Source organism: Curcuma longa, unplaced genomic scaffold, assembly GCF_044706935.1.
Source record: "Curcuma longa cultivar G26 ecotype Majalengka, Jawa Barat unplaced genomic scaffold, ITB_CL_G26_1.1 contig_20181, whole genome shotgun sequence".
Taxonomy (NCBI): domain Eukaryota; kingdom Viridiplantae; phylum Streptophyta; class Magnoliopsida; order Zingiberales; family Zingiberaceae; genus Curcuma; species Curcuma longa.
The window spans coordinates 1-15344 of record NW_027431295.1 but is presented as its reverse complement, the minus strand read 5'-3'; the positions used below and the strand labels follow the sequence as shown (position 1 = coordinate 15344).

At 35.9% G+C, this 15344-nt stretch overlaps 1 long non-coding RNA gene and 1 pseudogene across 1 annotated transcript; one reads left to right on the top strand and one right to left on the bottom strand.

Annotated features, from left to right (window-relative positions):
• Nucleotides 1-2285: 2285 nt before the first annotated feature.
• LOC141817347 (uncharacterized) lies at nt 2286-4419 on the bottom strand. The gene is made up of 4 exons (XR_012600815.1): nt 4337-4419; nt 3036-3063; nt 2899-2925; nt 2286-2459 (listed from the first exon to the last, which is right to left on the bottom strand). It is a non-coding gene; the product is annotated as an uncharacterized LOC141817347 (long non-coding RNA).
• Nucleotides 4420-12419: 8000 nt separating this feature from the next.
• On the top strand, nt 12420-14990 carry LOC141817348 (cyclin-dependent kinase inhibitor 4-like; annotated as a pseudogene).
• Nucleotides 14991-15344: the final 354 nt, after the last annotated feature.

Here is a 15344-nt window from a genome sequence, read left to right as displayed (position 1 = left end):
TATAGAAGAGGACAAGAGTTCGAATCTCGGCAAAGTCGAGCAATACCCTCCTCCGTCATGATCAATTGCAGTTTCTCGATTTACCTCCTCATATATAGTTATGTGGCCAACCGTGTGGGATCGCTGAAGTGACAGATTCCACCTTTTACAGAAGATAACTAAACATTTTGTTAAAGGCACCATTTTGGAAGGTTAGATACGAGTTATCTAATGGTTGATCCTCTTATGCTTGGCCAGGGACTCTTTTGACACTATTTTAGAATTGAATAACAAATTAAGATTAAAATTTATCAGGTAAAAAATAAAATAGAACTTGGATGTAAATAACAATATCATGTATATGAAAAGGTCAAAAGGTTTTATTTAATATCATTTAAAATTTCAAATTCTATAAAATAACTTATAATATTTTAAAATTAGGGGATCTAATTATTAGCAATGCTAATTCACCTAGTAGAAAAAGAGCATCACAATGGGTCCCCTTGATCTTCCGTTGTGCTGTCTTGTCAAAGGAAAGGACTCCCTCCCATAGTGGGAGGAGCTCCTTTTAATGATATCAATATTTATTTTTTAAAAATAAAAAGAAGTTCAAAAATTAAAAATTAATCGTTGCTCAAGTGCTAATTTTTTATTCATTGCTCAATGGTTAATTATTTTTAAAAAAATACCTATAAATACATCTTCTTTAAATTTTAATTATATTTTATCAAAATTATATATATATATATATATATATATATATATATATATATATATATATATATAATATAATATATTTGATAGTGGAGAGATAAGTGAGACCCATAAAAAAGTTATTGGGAGATTTTTTTTTGATAGTAGAGAAACGAATGAGATTTTTTTTTTCCTTTTGGTGTGGCATTGATGTGGCATAGTAGGGACCACAAAGAAGCTCTCCGAGAATTTCCACTCTTTGAGATGCCCTAATGAGATAACTAGTATATCATGTTTACACTATATCAGATTACATAGGTCGAGTAATAATATTAATAATTATTTATGTTATATTGTACTAAGTGCATCGTAAATAAATAAATAAAATAATATAAATATAAGATCTTATTTATAATTTGATATTTGAAATATCCTGCGCTCAACTTTAAAACAAATTTAACTAAAATTACATCTTCTTGAAGCAATTTTAACCAAAGCTGAGTTAAAACTACTCTAATATTGAATAATTTTGATTAAAGATGGAACAGATTTAACTAAAACTACTTAAATGTAGTGTAATTTTAATCAAAGTTGCTTTTAAATAAAATAGAACTTGGGATATTAAATTATTGAGGAGGTATTACTTTGATAAATTTTAAAAGAAGTCATCTTTTATAATATAAATAAAAAAAGATGACTTTTAATTTTTTGCTAATTTATTATGTAATATATCTTAAAGATAAATTTGACAATATTTAAGAAAGTTGAGAAGTTATAAAGAAAATACGATAAAAATCAAAAGGACATCTATTTTTTTAAAAAATAATTAAAGAGATTTCATCAAAGGATGTTTCATCTTATCAGCAATACACACTACAAAAATTAACGGAAATAGCGACGGACCAATTCCGTCGCTATTCGGTCGCTAACCGAGGTTAACGACCGATTAGCGACGGAAATCGACCGTCGTAAAAAATTCGGTCGCTGACGTCAGCCTAGCGACGGAATTTTCCGTCGCTAAATTTAGAGACGGAATTAATTTCGCGCTAATTAGCGACGGAATTAAAATTCCGTCGCTAAATTTAGAGACGGAATTAATTTCCGTCGCTAATTAATAGCGACGGAATTTTAAATTCCGTCGCTAAATTTAGAGACGGAATTTTAATTCCGTCTCTAATTTAAAGGGAAAAAATTAAAAAAAAAATCATTTTTAGCGACGGAATTTTAATTCCGTCGCTAATTAGCGACGGAATTTTAAATTCCGTCTCTAATTTAAAGGGAAAAAATAAAAAAAAAAATCATTTTTAGCGACGGAATTTTAATTCCGTCGCTAATTTAAAGAAAAAAAATTAAAAAAAAAATATTTTTAGCGACGGAATTTTAATTCCGTCGCTAACTTAAAGAAAAAAAATTTAAAAAAAATCATTTTATTTTTTATTTTATTTTTTGTTTTAATTCCCTGTAATCCCCTGTTTACAACAAAAAAAAAAATAGACACAATCACACAAACAGAAACCCAACAGATTTACATGACAAACAGTGGAAAACTAAATGTTATTAAGCTACCAAATTTACAAAACCCAACATATTTTGTCAAATTCTATAGTCACAAATTGTACCAACTTAATCCAAGACATAGATTTACAAAATAACAGTGAAAATAATCAAAATGATTCGGATAGTAGAGTGCTGAAAGACTGATCACTAGTCTTCTTTGAGATTTCATCCTTATGTGCCTGTCTCACAAAATTAACTATAGGATGCTTTCAATGTAGAAATTTCATTACCTGCATGATGAAACCATGATCATTAACAAAGTTAATGTGTATCACATCAAGTCAACTATGGAGGTTTACTAGGATAGGAATTAGCATGGAGGAATGGCTACCAATCAATATCAAAGCCATAGTTACAATATACTTTCCCCTTCCAACAGATCACAAATAAATTCATGCAACAATTAAATATCTGATACGAAGAGGCAAGAATTCATAATAAAACTAGAAATAAACATACCTTGAGTTGGGCCAGCAGAAAAGGCTTACTAATGCATAAAGTATTAAGTCATTTTCAGAAGATTGAAGGTTGTTTCACTATGCAGTTATACTAAATTTTACAAAATGGCAGAACAACATGCAGTTATACCATAATTTGATGAACATAGTATTTGAACAACTTATTACTCTATTATTCATGATTCATGATGAACATAGTATTTGAACTTACACATTTCCAGTTGCCTCCAACAAAAAACTGCAGTAACATAGAAAATCATGAATATAAAACTGCAGTAAGTTTTGGGGAAAATAATGAATATAAAATGAAGATGGAAAGAAATCCAATGTAAAACAAACTGAACTTACACATTTCCAGTTGCCTCCAACAAAAAAACTGCAGTAACATAGAAAAGGCAAAATATCAGATGCAGCAGCGATGATAAGTATATAAAAAAACTGCAATGCCATTCCAGTAAGAGGAGCAATCATCAACAAGAATTGAGAACATATAAACTAGTGTAAAAAAACAGATTTTCCAATAATTAATGATAAATAAGGGGTAGGATAACAAAGCAGATCTAAACCAGATTAACTAAAGGGAGCATCATGGCAACTCTCACAAAAGGAATACAATTATACAAACCAAGAATGCACTAGAAAAATAACATGTGCTCAGCTGAAGCATATGTGTTACAATTATACAAACCAAGAATGCACTATAAATGGTAGACATGTGTTAAAAAAAATTATATGAATAAATAAAAAGGAATAACATAAATACTTACCACCCTGCCACTACGCGCAAAACAGTCCGGCGACCGGGTGCTGATGTCTTGATCAGAGATTTTTATATCTACAAAATAACATTACAACACATACAGATTTTGATATAAATACACATACACATTTTTCCATCGCCATTCTGTAGTATATTTGTTGTGAATTATCTTGTTCAATACGATAAATTTGATTGCGTATGTATTTCTCGAAATGTAAGAAACAACTAGAAATGATAGTGAGATAGAAATAATTATATCTCAAATTTGCTTTCCTAATCATATATCTCAAACTGCCTTGCTCTTCTTTCGAAAATTTAGAATGCTAGTATGCAGCTTAACAAGTTGGAATCGGAACACTGCAAGTCATGGAGACCTGCTTCGCCATTACCACCACCTGGAGCTTAGTTGAAGAAGGCGCCAGGATGAATCAAATCAAAAGCCAAGGTAGCCACATTTTAACTATATGTATATTAGATTGAATGAGATAACTATAAATAGGTCCTTGTACAATATGCAGGTTTATCCCTTACTTTTCCTATGTGTGCCTGCACCTTTTCCATAGGCCCCTGAAGTCTTAGAGATTAGTTGTGTCTAAGCCGTTAAAACACTAGATATGTAACTTTATAAATATTAAGGTAAAATAGGTATTTTGGAACTATGGGACAGCTATGAATCACCCGAGACCAGACAAAATGATGCAATGCATATAGGACCATATCATGAGTCAATATTGTAACACACTTGATCATCAAACTAGGACCAGTGCTTCTATCAGGTTAAAATTTAATCCATTTAATCCTTAGAAACTGATGCCAGTATCTATAGCAGATCTATGCTAAAGCAAACGGATCACAAGGAGAATCATCAAATATCTTCAATAAACCATACCAAAATAGCTTCAAACTGTGTCGGAGAAGAACAACGCCGGAGGAGAGTGCGCGAGAGAGGAACGCCGGTCGCGGGAGAACAACGTCGGAGGAGAGTGCGCGAGAGACGAACGCCGGTCGCGGGAGAACAACGCCGGAGGAGAGTGCGCGAGAGACGAACGCCGGTCGCGGGAGAACAACGCCGGAGGAGAGTGCGCGAGAGACAAACGCCGGTCGCGGGAGAACAACGCCGGAGGAGAGTGCGCGAGAGACGAACGCCGATCGCTGGAGAAGGTTGAGTGAGGAGGTCGTCGGAGGAGAGGGAGCAGCCGGAAATTAAGCTGGAGCAGAGAGGAATACCTGCCGGAGAAGAGAGGGACCAGGCGGAGTAGAAAGGGAGCAGCCGGAGCAGAGAGGCAGTAGGAGACGGAGCGGAGAAAACCCTAGACGCGCGGGGAAGGGAAAAAAAAAGTCGGGGGAATTCAATCAATCGCGATTTTAGCGACGGAAATAAATTTCCGTCGCTAAAATAGCGACGGAATTATTTTCCGTCGCTAAAATAGAGACGAAAATAAATTTCCGTCGCTAAAATAGCGACGGAATTAATTTTCCGTCGCTAAAATAGCGACGGAAATTAATTTTCCGTCGCTATTTTCGCGACGGAAATTTATTTCCGTCGCTAATCTGCTTTTTTAGCGACAGAGTAAATGATCGTCGCTAATTTAGAGACGGAAGTTTATTTCCGTCGCTATTTTAGCGACGGAAATAAATTTCCGTCTCTATTTCCGTCGCTATTCTATGTATTTTTTGTAGTGACATGTATAATTATTTAATAATTATCCTACAGTACATGACTTCCATATTATTATCCCATGTCACAATCCTATCAACTAATTATATGAACAACATAAGTTTATATTGTAGCAACTATGATTTCGTAATTATTACGGTAGTTATTGCAGTTACAGTTCATAATTGTACAATGTAAATATTATTGAACAAAATAAGTTTGTATTGTAACAACTATAAAATTATAACTGCGATAATATTATAGCAACTACAATTTTATAGTATATTACAATATAAATATTATTGAATAAGATAGATATATGTTGTAACAACTACTAATTCATAATGGTTAAAATGTTAATATTATTGAGGGCATCCTTATCATTTTACAAGGAGAGCTGGTGGGTCATTTTGATTAAAAAATAAAAAAAGGAGTGCCCCATTGAAAATTCAAAAAAAACAGGGTTACCTTTTAATTTTTTCCCCAAGAAAATATATATGCACACTAATACTTCTTATTGAAAATTTGATCCTCGTCTTAAAAATTATAATTTTAGCACCTGGCGTAGCCAATAGGACATGCTCCCGTTTGTGTTTATTTATGCTCCAATTCAAGAGATGATTTCAAAATACAAAGAGAAGTAGGACCAATCGGTTCGAAACCGAACTGATTTAATTGAAACCGAACAAATAAAAAAAAATTTGAACTAATTAAACTTTTCAACAAATTAAAAATCAAACAAATATATTTAAGTCGATGACTTTTAAGACCCTCTAGAATCCATTTCTAGTATTCTCTTGGCTTGGTTGACTGATGATGTCTTTATTCTTTTGCCATTATATGCAAATATTTGTTTGAAGTGATTGAGACTACTTAAAGATCAGACTGTAGATAATGTGAACCAAGCAACATTTCACTTTGATTTAACACATTCCTTCTACAAACTTCATATCTGGAAATAATATCCCAACACCCTTTAAAAGAGAAAGTTGTTGGATCTAATTTAACGGTAGGGGAAGTGAATAATGAATTATAAATTTTGATAGTGTTCCGGCTTGATGTCGATGATGGTCAAGCCATCAATCAATAAAATGTCACGTCAACCTTTGTTTAACTTGCTGACGAGAAGGACATGAGGAAGAAAGAACTGAACGAACGGATTAGCAGGGCGCTGAGGATTCCCCGCGAGGCCACTTCGACGCTCAAGTTAGAAATAGAAAAAATTGATAGTAGTGCAAGTAGAGAATTCAAGATGGAGTTTCTTCATACATGTAGGTTTTATATAGATGTGGCGGGGACGTGATCTTCGAATCTCCTCGCTTATGATTGGTTGTGACGGCACCATCAACGGGCAATCTTATGATAGTTTCCAAACACTGATGGTTCAACGGTGTGGGTTATCTTTATTCGACGGCTAGGATGATTAGGGACCAAGTCTGGGTACTCTGTCTATATCCTTATCCTTTTGGATGGGTTGATAAGTTTGACGAAAGAGTAGGCCTAATTGTCCATTGATGGCTGACCTGATGTCTGAGGTCAAAAGATGTGTGACCGATCTGTATGAGTGGTCGGGTTGTGCGAGCATTGTTTGAGCTTATATGAATCACATAACTAAACAAAGTATGCGTTTGATCTTTTTCGTGTATGCCTGAGCTAACTTGAGTGAGCGGCCGAGCTCACCTATACATATAGCCAAGCTAAACTAAGCGTGTGATCGAGCTTTCATATGTATAGCCGAGCTGTCTAGAGCGTCTGATTGAGCTCATTGGGTGATACTAAGACCAAGTCATGAGGTCAGCTTCTGAGGTCGGAACCATGTCATGAGATCGACTCTTGAGTTCGGGACCATGTCATGAGGTCGGATCTTGAGGCGGGACCATGTCCTGAGGTCGGCTCTTGAGGCCAGGACCATGTCATGAGGTCGGCTCTTGAGTCCGGGACCATGTCATGATGTCGGCATATGATGCCTAGACCAAGTAATAAGGTCAGCTCATGAAGCTGGGACCTAGTCATGCGGTCGGCATATGATGTCAGGACTCAGTTATGAGGTCGGTATGTGATGCAGGTACTCTATTGAGATTTTGGTAGGAGCTTAGTGTGCATTGCCTGAGGCTAGGAAGAGCTTGGCTCATGCGCTAGGGAATGTGTCAACCTCCTCATGAGGTCGGCGACTTTTTAAAGACTGATGTACGAGTTAGAAGTAGAGATGTCGATGTTTCTGAAGGAGTATTGTACCCATTTTTTCTTACTTTCTTTTTTATTTGTTATTCATGTCATCCTTACATATTCTGGTCGGATCATATTTCAATAATTTTAAATAAATAAATAGAAATTATATAGCAAATAAATAAAAATTAATTTACCTAAAAAAACAATATTAACTAAAAAGATATATAACTTTAATTAACTAGCCTACAAAATTTAATACTTAATTTTTAATATTAAAAAAAACTTGCATGCAATATTTCTAAAAAGACGTAACCCATCAAACATGCGAAAACTAACAAAATATTGACCATGCAATGAATAATAAAATGTTAAGTAAAATTAGCATGCAAGAATTAGAAGTAATTAGACGGTTAGTGCAGGCAGCATCAGTCTATCTTTAAAGTTTTGATATTTAATAATATATTTAGATCTGATCAATTTATAAATTAATTAATTAAGAATTAATCCAAACATGACTTAATATTTAGATGTGAGTAAAGTATAATCAGGTCAAAGTCGACTAGAAGACTAGCAAAAAATCCTAGTCAGTTGGACTAGGCAAGAGAAGTCCTAATTGGAGGCTAGGCAAGAGACGTCTTAGTTGGAGACTAGGCAGGAGAAGTTCTAGTTGGAGAATAGATAAAAGAAGTCTTGATTGGAGATTGGACAGGAAGTCCTAGTGAGTGAAGCCGGGCAAGGAAGTCCTAACTGAAAGTTAGGCAACGGAAAGTCTAAATAAGTCAAGGGTAACCGGATGTTTGGTAGGTGGAAAGTATACTAAGTGACTAGATCTAACTGGAGGTTAGGTGCAGGGGCGGAGCTAGGATATTGATTAAGTGTGGGCAACAATATAATATATTTAATAAAGTCAAATAAAATTTAAATTTTATAATCATAAAATTATGCATGCTCTAAAATTAAACATCAACATTAACTAAATAACATATATATTAAGTGTGCCCCACAAAAAACTCATATGAAGAAATAACTATGTTTCATTATCTAATAGAATATAACACATCAACATGATGCACAAAAATTGACATAAAAATTAAACTCCAAATGGAAAAATAAAAGTTAATTTTTTAAGTTTGTCGAACCGGATAAACCTCCCTAATATAAAAAAAACTATCTATTCCACCATCATCGAGCCTTAACTTTAAATGTTCGGGGCGTTGCATTATACCATTACGACGTCGTTGGCCCCACTTCTGAAATGTACTCCTCAAACTTTAATAATTACCATTCTAGTACTTAAATTCTGAATCAGCCAATATTTTATGTTTTATTTTTAATTTAGTAGAAAATCCTACTGATTTCTAATGCTAAATAGCCTTTTTATCGTTTGGATTGATTTTTTTTTGTTCGGACCCAGTGTGGGCACCCATGTAAGCTCCGCCCCTAGTTAGGCGAGGGAAAGTCCAAACAAGTCAAAGATGATCGGATGTTTGACAGGTGGAAAGTCTACCTAGTGAGTAGTCCTAACTACACGTTAGGCACGAGTAAGCTTAGTAGGTTAGACATAAAGGGAAAAGCTTAGGTAAGCCTAGTAGATCAAACATATTATAAGTAGGCTTAGGTTGCTTGTTTGTTGTATGCTGAGCTTGTAGGAATCAGGAGCTGGAAGTAAGACTGGGGAAGTATAAGAGGAGTAAACAGAATCAGCTGAACTAAGTCTGGAGTCAATTCAGGTCAAACCTGAGTTAACTGGATCTGAGCACCCGTATCATGCTTGGGGCCCCCAGAGCGTCCAGGTGCCTGGGATTGGTCCAAGTGGCTAGATAAGGTGGAATTGACCCCAATAAAGATTGACCGAATCGAATCGGATCGGATTGATTTGGGCGCCCAGAAGAGTCTTTATAAGACCATCAATGTGCACCATCAAGGAAGACAACTACACTACTAATTTTTCATCCTACGGTGCTGCAGAACGCCAATGGAGTTGAGCTTGTGTGATCGGGAAAGCTCCAGGAAGGTGTGTTGCGTTTAGGACTTCCAAATCGGCCTACTCGAGATTTGATTATTTTATTTTAAGTCTTACATATTTATATTTTTTTATATATTATTTGGATTGTAAGACGGACTTCTCCGTCTCCAAAAAAGTTTCAGAAAGGAGACCAATAGTGGATGGACACCTTTTCGTATATAGGCCTTGAACATAATAACTCTAGGGGGTTAGGAACCAAGTAATATCTACGAGTCTCCTGTGTTGTGTTTAATTCCGTTGCTAGTCTATTTGACAGAATGAACGAAAGCAACGAGCGCTATTCACCTTCTCTAGCATACATGTGTTGGGTTGCAAGGGTGCAAACATAGTCCCACATCTAAAACACATGGGAAAGATCATGAGTTTAAAAGGATAAAAAGTATCTCCATTGGAATGAGGCCTTTTGGGGAGAGCCCAAGAACAAAGCCATGAGGGTTTAGGCCTAAAGTGGACAATATCATGCCATTGTGGAGATACAGACATCCTTTTGGACCCAACAATTGGTATCAGAGCGAGACAGCTCTTCACCGGACTAACCGCCGGATGAGCCATGATCTAGATCTAACCATGTGGAACCCTCGAGGAAAAAAATAAAGGAAGTAAGGGAGGCTCAGACCATGAGGGACATGACAGCCGGACCATGAGGAACATGGCAGCCGGACTATGAGAAATGACAGCCGGACCATGAGAAATGGTAGGGGAGCTTCCAGTGGTCCTTTGTTTGAGGGGGGGATTGTTGGGTTGCAAATGTGCAAACATAGTCCCACATCTAAAACACATGGGAAAGATCATGGGTTTAAAAGGATAAAAAGTATCTCCATTGGAATGAGACCTTTTGGGGAGAGCTCAAGAACAACATGCACTGGTCCTGCAATTGGTATCAGAGCAGGTCATTAGAGTAGACCTACTCTTGATTGGACTAATCGTCACGGGAGCACGAAGGTAAAGATGGAGGGGAAGAAAGGTAATATTATTAAAGTTCGTTTTGAATTTTACATTATTTATTTTAAGTGTAGGGAGAGATGACACTATAAAAATCAGCACCCTACTCGTAAGACTCGGATGTCACTATCGGCGGTAAAGGAGCAATCGATGCCAAGAGCTTGGTGATACAAAGAGCACATCATGTGCTTCAAGTGTCAAAAATGCATGCACTATAAAAATCGATGCAAAAAAAAAAAAAAGACGAAGAATGAGACGAAATCAAAATTAGAGGTTTCATCCGTCCATCATCCACTTCTCCAGGTAAACATATATAGCATGAGTGTCGTTGCTAAGCATTTTACATGTGATAGACAAAATGAAAAGTTTCTCATGTGTGTCAATACGATTTGATACTTTTACTAATAATATGCATGGTTTAAATTAGATTTATTTATGTGTGTAAGAATTTGAAATAATACTCATAAAATTTATGATGTTTATTGACTTGATGAAGTCGAGTTGAGTTTCCGTCAATGATTTAAAATGAGCAGAAAAGGTCTCGAGAAGTTGAGTGAGTAAACATGAAGGATTAAATAACATATATAGAATAAGCTTATTGAGCTTGTTGTGTTCAATCGTTTGTTGACTAGAATGAAGCGGACTATGAAAGTTAGTTGCATAACATGACGTGAGCTAGGGAAGTTTCAGGTGCTCCATGGATTGTCAACTTGAATCGAGGTGGTTGAAGACTTGAAAGCATGAGAGTGAGCCATAGAAATTATACTTCTTCAGTAAAAAGATGTAATCTGTCATCCTAACGGTCTCATACGATCGGTCTCATGATCATTTGTGAGGAGGAAAATCAAGTTTCACACGATCGATTCCATGACCATCTATGAGGAAGAAAATCGAGAAGCTGGAGTTGATCACGATGGAGGAGGATATTACTTCGATTTCGTCAAGATTCGACCTTTATCCATTTCAGTAAATCTATCCCATCGTGACCAACTCAGCTATAAAGATTATACGAACTAATATTTATGCAATCTTAAAACTTTTATTATTAAATAATATTATTATAAATAATATGTAATAGATAGATAGGAATATGTTACTCAGTGGCTTAGTTTTAAGCCTTTGATTATTTGTCCTAAATTTCATTTTATCGACTAGTTGGGAAGCCTTTGAGCACATTAATTTTTTTTAAAAAATAATTCAAGTATTCATATATTACTAGAATAATTTTAGAAGTAGATGATATTTTTCTTCAATTTACATAGTAAATAAATTCAGAGTACAATTTATACATATTATCTCTAAAATATTTATTTATATTTAAAATTTAAAATTTTAATTTTTTCCCCTTGAGTATTTTAGTACTGTATTATACTTATATGGTGCATAGATTTATATATTTTTATATAAAATATTTAATTTAGATTGATTAATTTTAAGATGAACGGTTTAATTTTATATTTTGATTATTAAATAAATTTAAAAAATAAAATGATTCTTGATATGATATTTCAATTCATTAATCCTTCAATGCCCATAAATTTTGAACATAGAAAAAAATATCATATCTTTTAATATTATATTATGTCATCACTTCACACTAATATACATAGATTTATAATCATCAAAACATAATTAAGTCATAATTAAGTTAGATTACGACATGACAGACGTATTGAATCTTGATGAAATTGAGATAATATTTTTTTTTATAGATAATTATAAAATTAATTATATAAAATTATTAGGATGATAAATTTTTACTGAAGTGTACGTAGGTTTATAATGATTATAAAACAAGTGAACGTCGGATAAGACCGAGTCACTGCAGCAAAAATATGCGTCACGACGAGCTGATCAAATCCGAGTCATCTCGGTCCAATAAACTCATTTTGACAACGGCTATAGTCATCCTTTTCCCATACAGATCCAAATTCAAGTACAGATTCCTCATCTAGTACATCACCTTCTTCTCTCTCTCTCTCTCTCCCCCACTGTTTCTGCTCCCCCTCCCTTTCCCCCCTCTTCTGCGCCTCTTTTATTATTGTCTTTCGAAAATCTCTCTTTTTTCCCTCCTTTCGCTCGAGCTCTCTTACTCCTCCTTTCCCCCTTCCTCGTTTCCCCACTTCGATCCCCATTCTCTCCGCCTCCTCGTTATCTCCCTCGGAATAGGAGGAAGCGATGGGGAAGTATATGAGGAAGGCCAAGGGCTCCCGCGAGATCACCTCCATGGATGTCACCCGCCAGTCCACCCTCGGCGTCCGCACCCGCGCAAGGGCCCTCGCCGCTGCGGCGGCTGAGGACTCCTGCGATTACCTCGAGCTTCGGAGCCGCCGCCTCCAGAAGCCCCTCCTGCCGCTCCCGGCCCGCAAGGGTCCTGCGAAGCCCAGCACTGGCCCCTGTATGAAAGCAAATTCGGGATCCGTGGGGACGAGGAGGTGCTCGGCCGCCGAGGCGTCCTTTGGGGAGAATATTCTTGAGGCGGAAGCGAGAGATAGGTGGGTTAACACGGTAAATTAGGGCTTCTTTTTTTTTACTTGGTTTTTCTCTGCTTTTTCTTCAAGCTCTGTGATCCTATTGTGCAGTTGTGCTTTAACATTGGCATTTCGCTTATCATGTTGCGTTAATACGATTCTATGTGCTGACCAGAAAGATTCAAGGAAAAGTAATATATTTCATGTAGAGAAGCTAACACCATTATCTAGAAGTTATATAAACTAACATTTCTTCTTATTCTGTTAATTTTCTAGTTTCTATAAAATTGGTGATTCTTCTATCGTGCTTTTCTCCAGAACTTTTTGTTTCCTTTAATTTCTTGTGTTCTTTTTGTGCAGATTGTGTTCTTACTGGTCTTTGAGGTTATTCCTTATTCTGCACTTATCACAAGAAAGTTATCTTCTGTGTCAAGTGGTCGTGCTTTGTTGGGAAAAAAAATATTATTCTTAGTTCTTACACGACACCTTTTCACTATTACTAAAATAAAATCGTCCTAGATGATCATGGGTTTCGTGTAGCTCCAAGATAACTTAGTTCTTACCTTTTTCCCTCCATTGATTTTTTACCTTTTTTTACCGGGGTATTGATGCCCATGGCTGGTTTCCTATGGTACTGTATGAATCCCTAGGGTTGATTCACTTCTTCATTCCCATTTGCTGTTGAATGGGGAATAGTAATGTGTCGTACTGTTTGCAGACTGTAACCATTTTGACTCCTGCTCTGGTTTTATTATTGGGCCATGATGGTGAATGGGCTTTCTGCCTCGTTTGATTTTGGTCCTGGGTGCGCAAAACTTGCTTTTTTGGTCATTCATGCTTGTAAGCAGAGCTTCTGTTTTTTTACATGGCGTGTATTCAATGCACTTTGTCACGTGATGAAGTAAATGCTCTTATATATATTTGCTCAAGGATCACAGATTCTTTCCCTTCCTGCTCTCATCATTTCTTTCCCTAGTGATTAAGCTGTACACAGTTACAACCAATTCGTGATGTGTTAGTACAGTTTTTTTTTTCGCCCAATACTTGTTAGGCTATTTGCCAATATGTTTGGCCTGTGAAATTTGGCTGTTTTTACTGTTTGTTTCCCGCAAGTGACTTTAGCAAATTTGTGCAGGCAAACTCGTGTCTCTCTTTGCTTCTTTGATTTTTTCTAAAGTTGGAAATTTTACCATCATCATACCAAGCTCCAAACGGTGCTGGATCTGTGTTAGGTGTCATGATCAGAAAATTTATCTGGCAGGCCCTTGGCATGCGTGCAGTTTAGTCATGTCTGTGTTAAATGATTATTATGGAAGCTGATTGTGGAATGCTCTCTTATTGTCATTGGGTAAAGAGTGAATAAACTTAGGCTGAAACCATTGTCTAGTTTCAGTTTAGTCATGTCTGTGTTAAAATGCTTATTTTGCAAGCTGGCAGGGAATGCTCTTGTTATCATTACGTAACAACACCAATGAACTTAGTTTCGATACTCCCGTTGTGTAGTTTGAGTGTCTCGGATGTGGTCAACAAAAAGTGTCTTTGTTTGGACGCCTTACCTTCCCCCCTATTTAGTTTTTCTGCATTCTAATAAAATCTTCTAGATCTGATTTGCAACTTGTTGATGTGATTTGGAACCTGTACCAAATGTTTTGTTTCTTCTCACTTGCACCAACTTTATGTTGGAAAGATTTTGATAACATTGTAGTTCCTATTCTCTTGGTGGAAAAAAGATCAAATATTCTCCTAGTTTTATATTTTGTCGTCTAACAATTTGAAGTTTGTAGGTTGGGTTTGCACAATTATTGGCTGTTTCATCATTGTCTCACTGGAGAAACACATTCGGTAGATCAATGTTTCTGATGTAGTAGTTGTTTTCAGGTGTGACAGGGAAACTACACCGTGCAGTCTGATTATGAATCCATAAACAATCCAGACTTCAGGTTCCACAAATAAACCAACCAATTCTAGAGCCACTAAGCAGAAGAACTCAAACCTTTCATCAGAACATACCTACTGCCCATGAGATGGAAGAGTTCTTTTCCAGGGCAGAGCAACTCCAGCGCCAGATATTGATAGAAAGGTACGTTTTAGAAGTAGTATCAGTTCAATTCTGCTAAGTTCTTACTAAACTTGTTAAATTCCAAAAGCCTTGTTCCACCAAAACATATGTTTTCTCATAATCCGTTTCTGTATATTTGATATCTCTAGGTACAACTTCGATCCTGTAGATGATCACCCACTTCCTGGGAGGTATGAATGGGTGAAAATTGACTTCTAGTTCTCTACCTGAAGTTTGGCTACCGTTTATCTACATATGTTTTTTCTTTCTGATGATTGCTGTCCATAGTTTTCACTGAGGGCAGCTATCTAGTTACCATCTGTTATGTCGTAGAAGGTCAAAGGTCCCAGAATTAGCTGTTAGTTTAATGTTTCATGTAACATATAGAGCTGATGAAACACTCCAGTGTAGTTGGCAAGTTTAAGCTCTTGGTAACTTGTTTAACAAAAGTTAAGGGATCATAGGGTTCAACTAAATGTGAGTCTCTCACCAATCATCACTCCGATCTCCATAAAATATTATAATTAAGAAACTGTAAAAATTATTCAAGTGTATTATGATTTGTCATTCTGT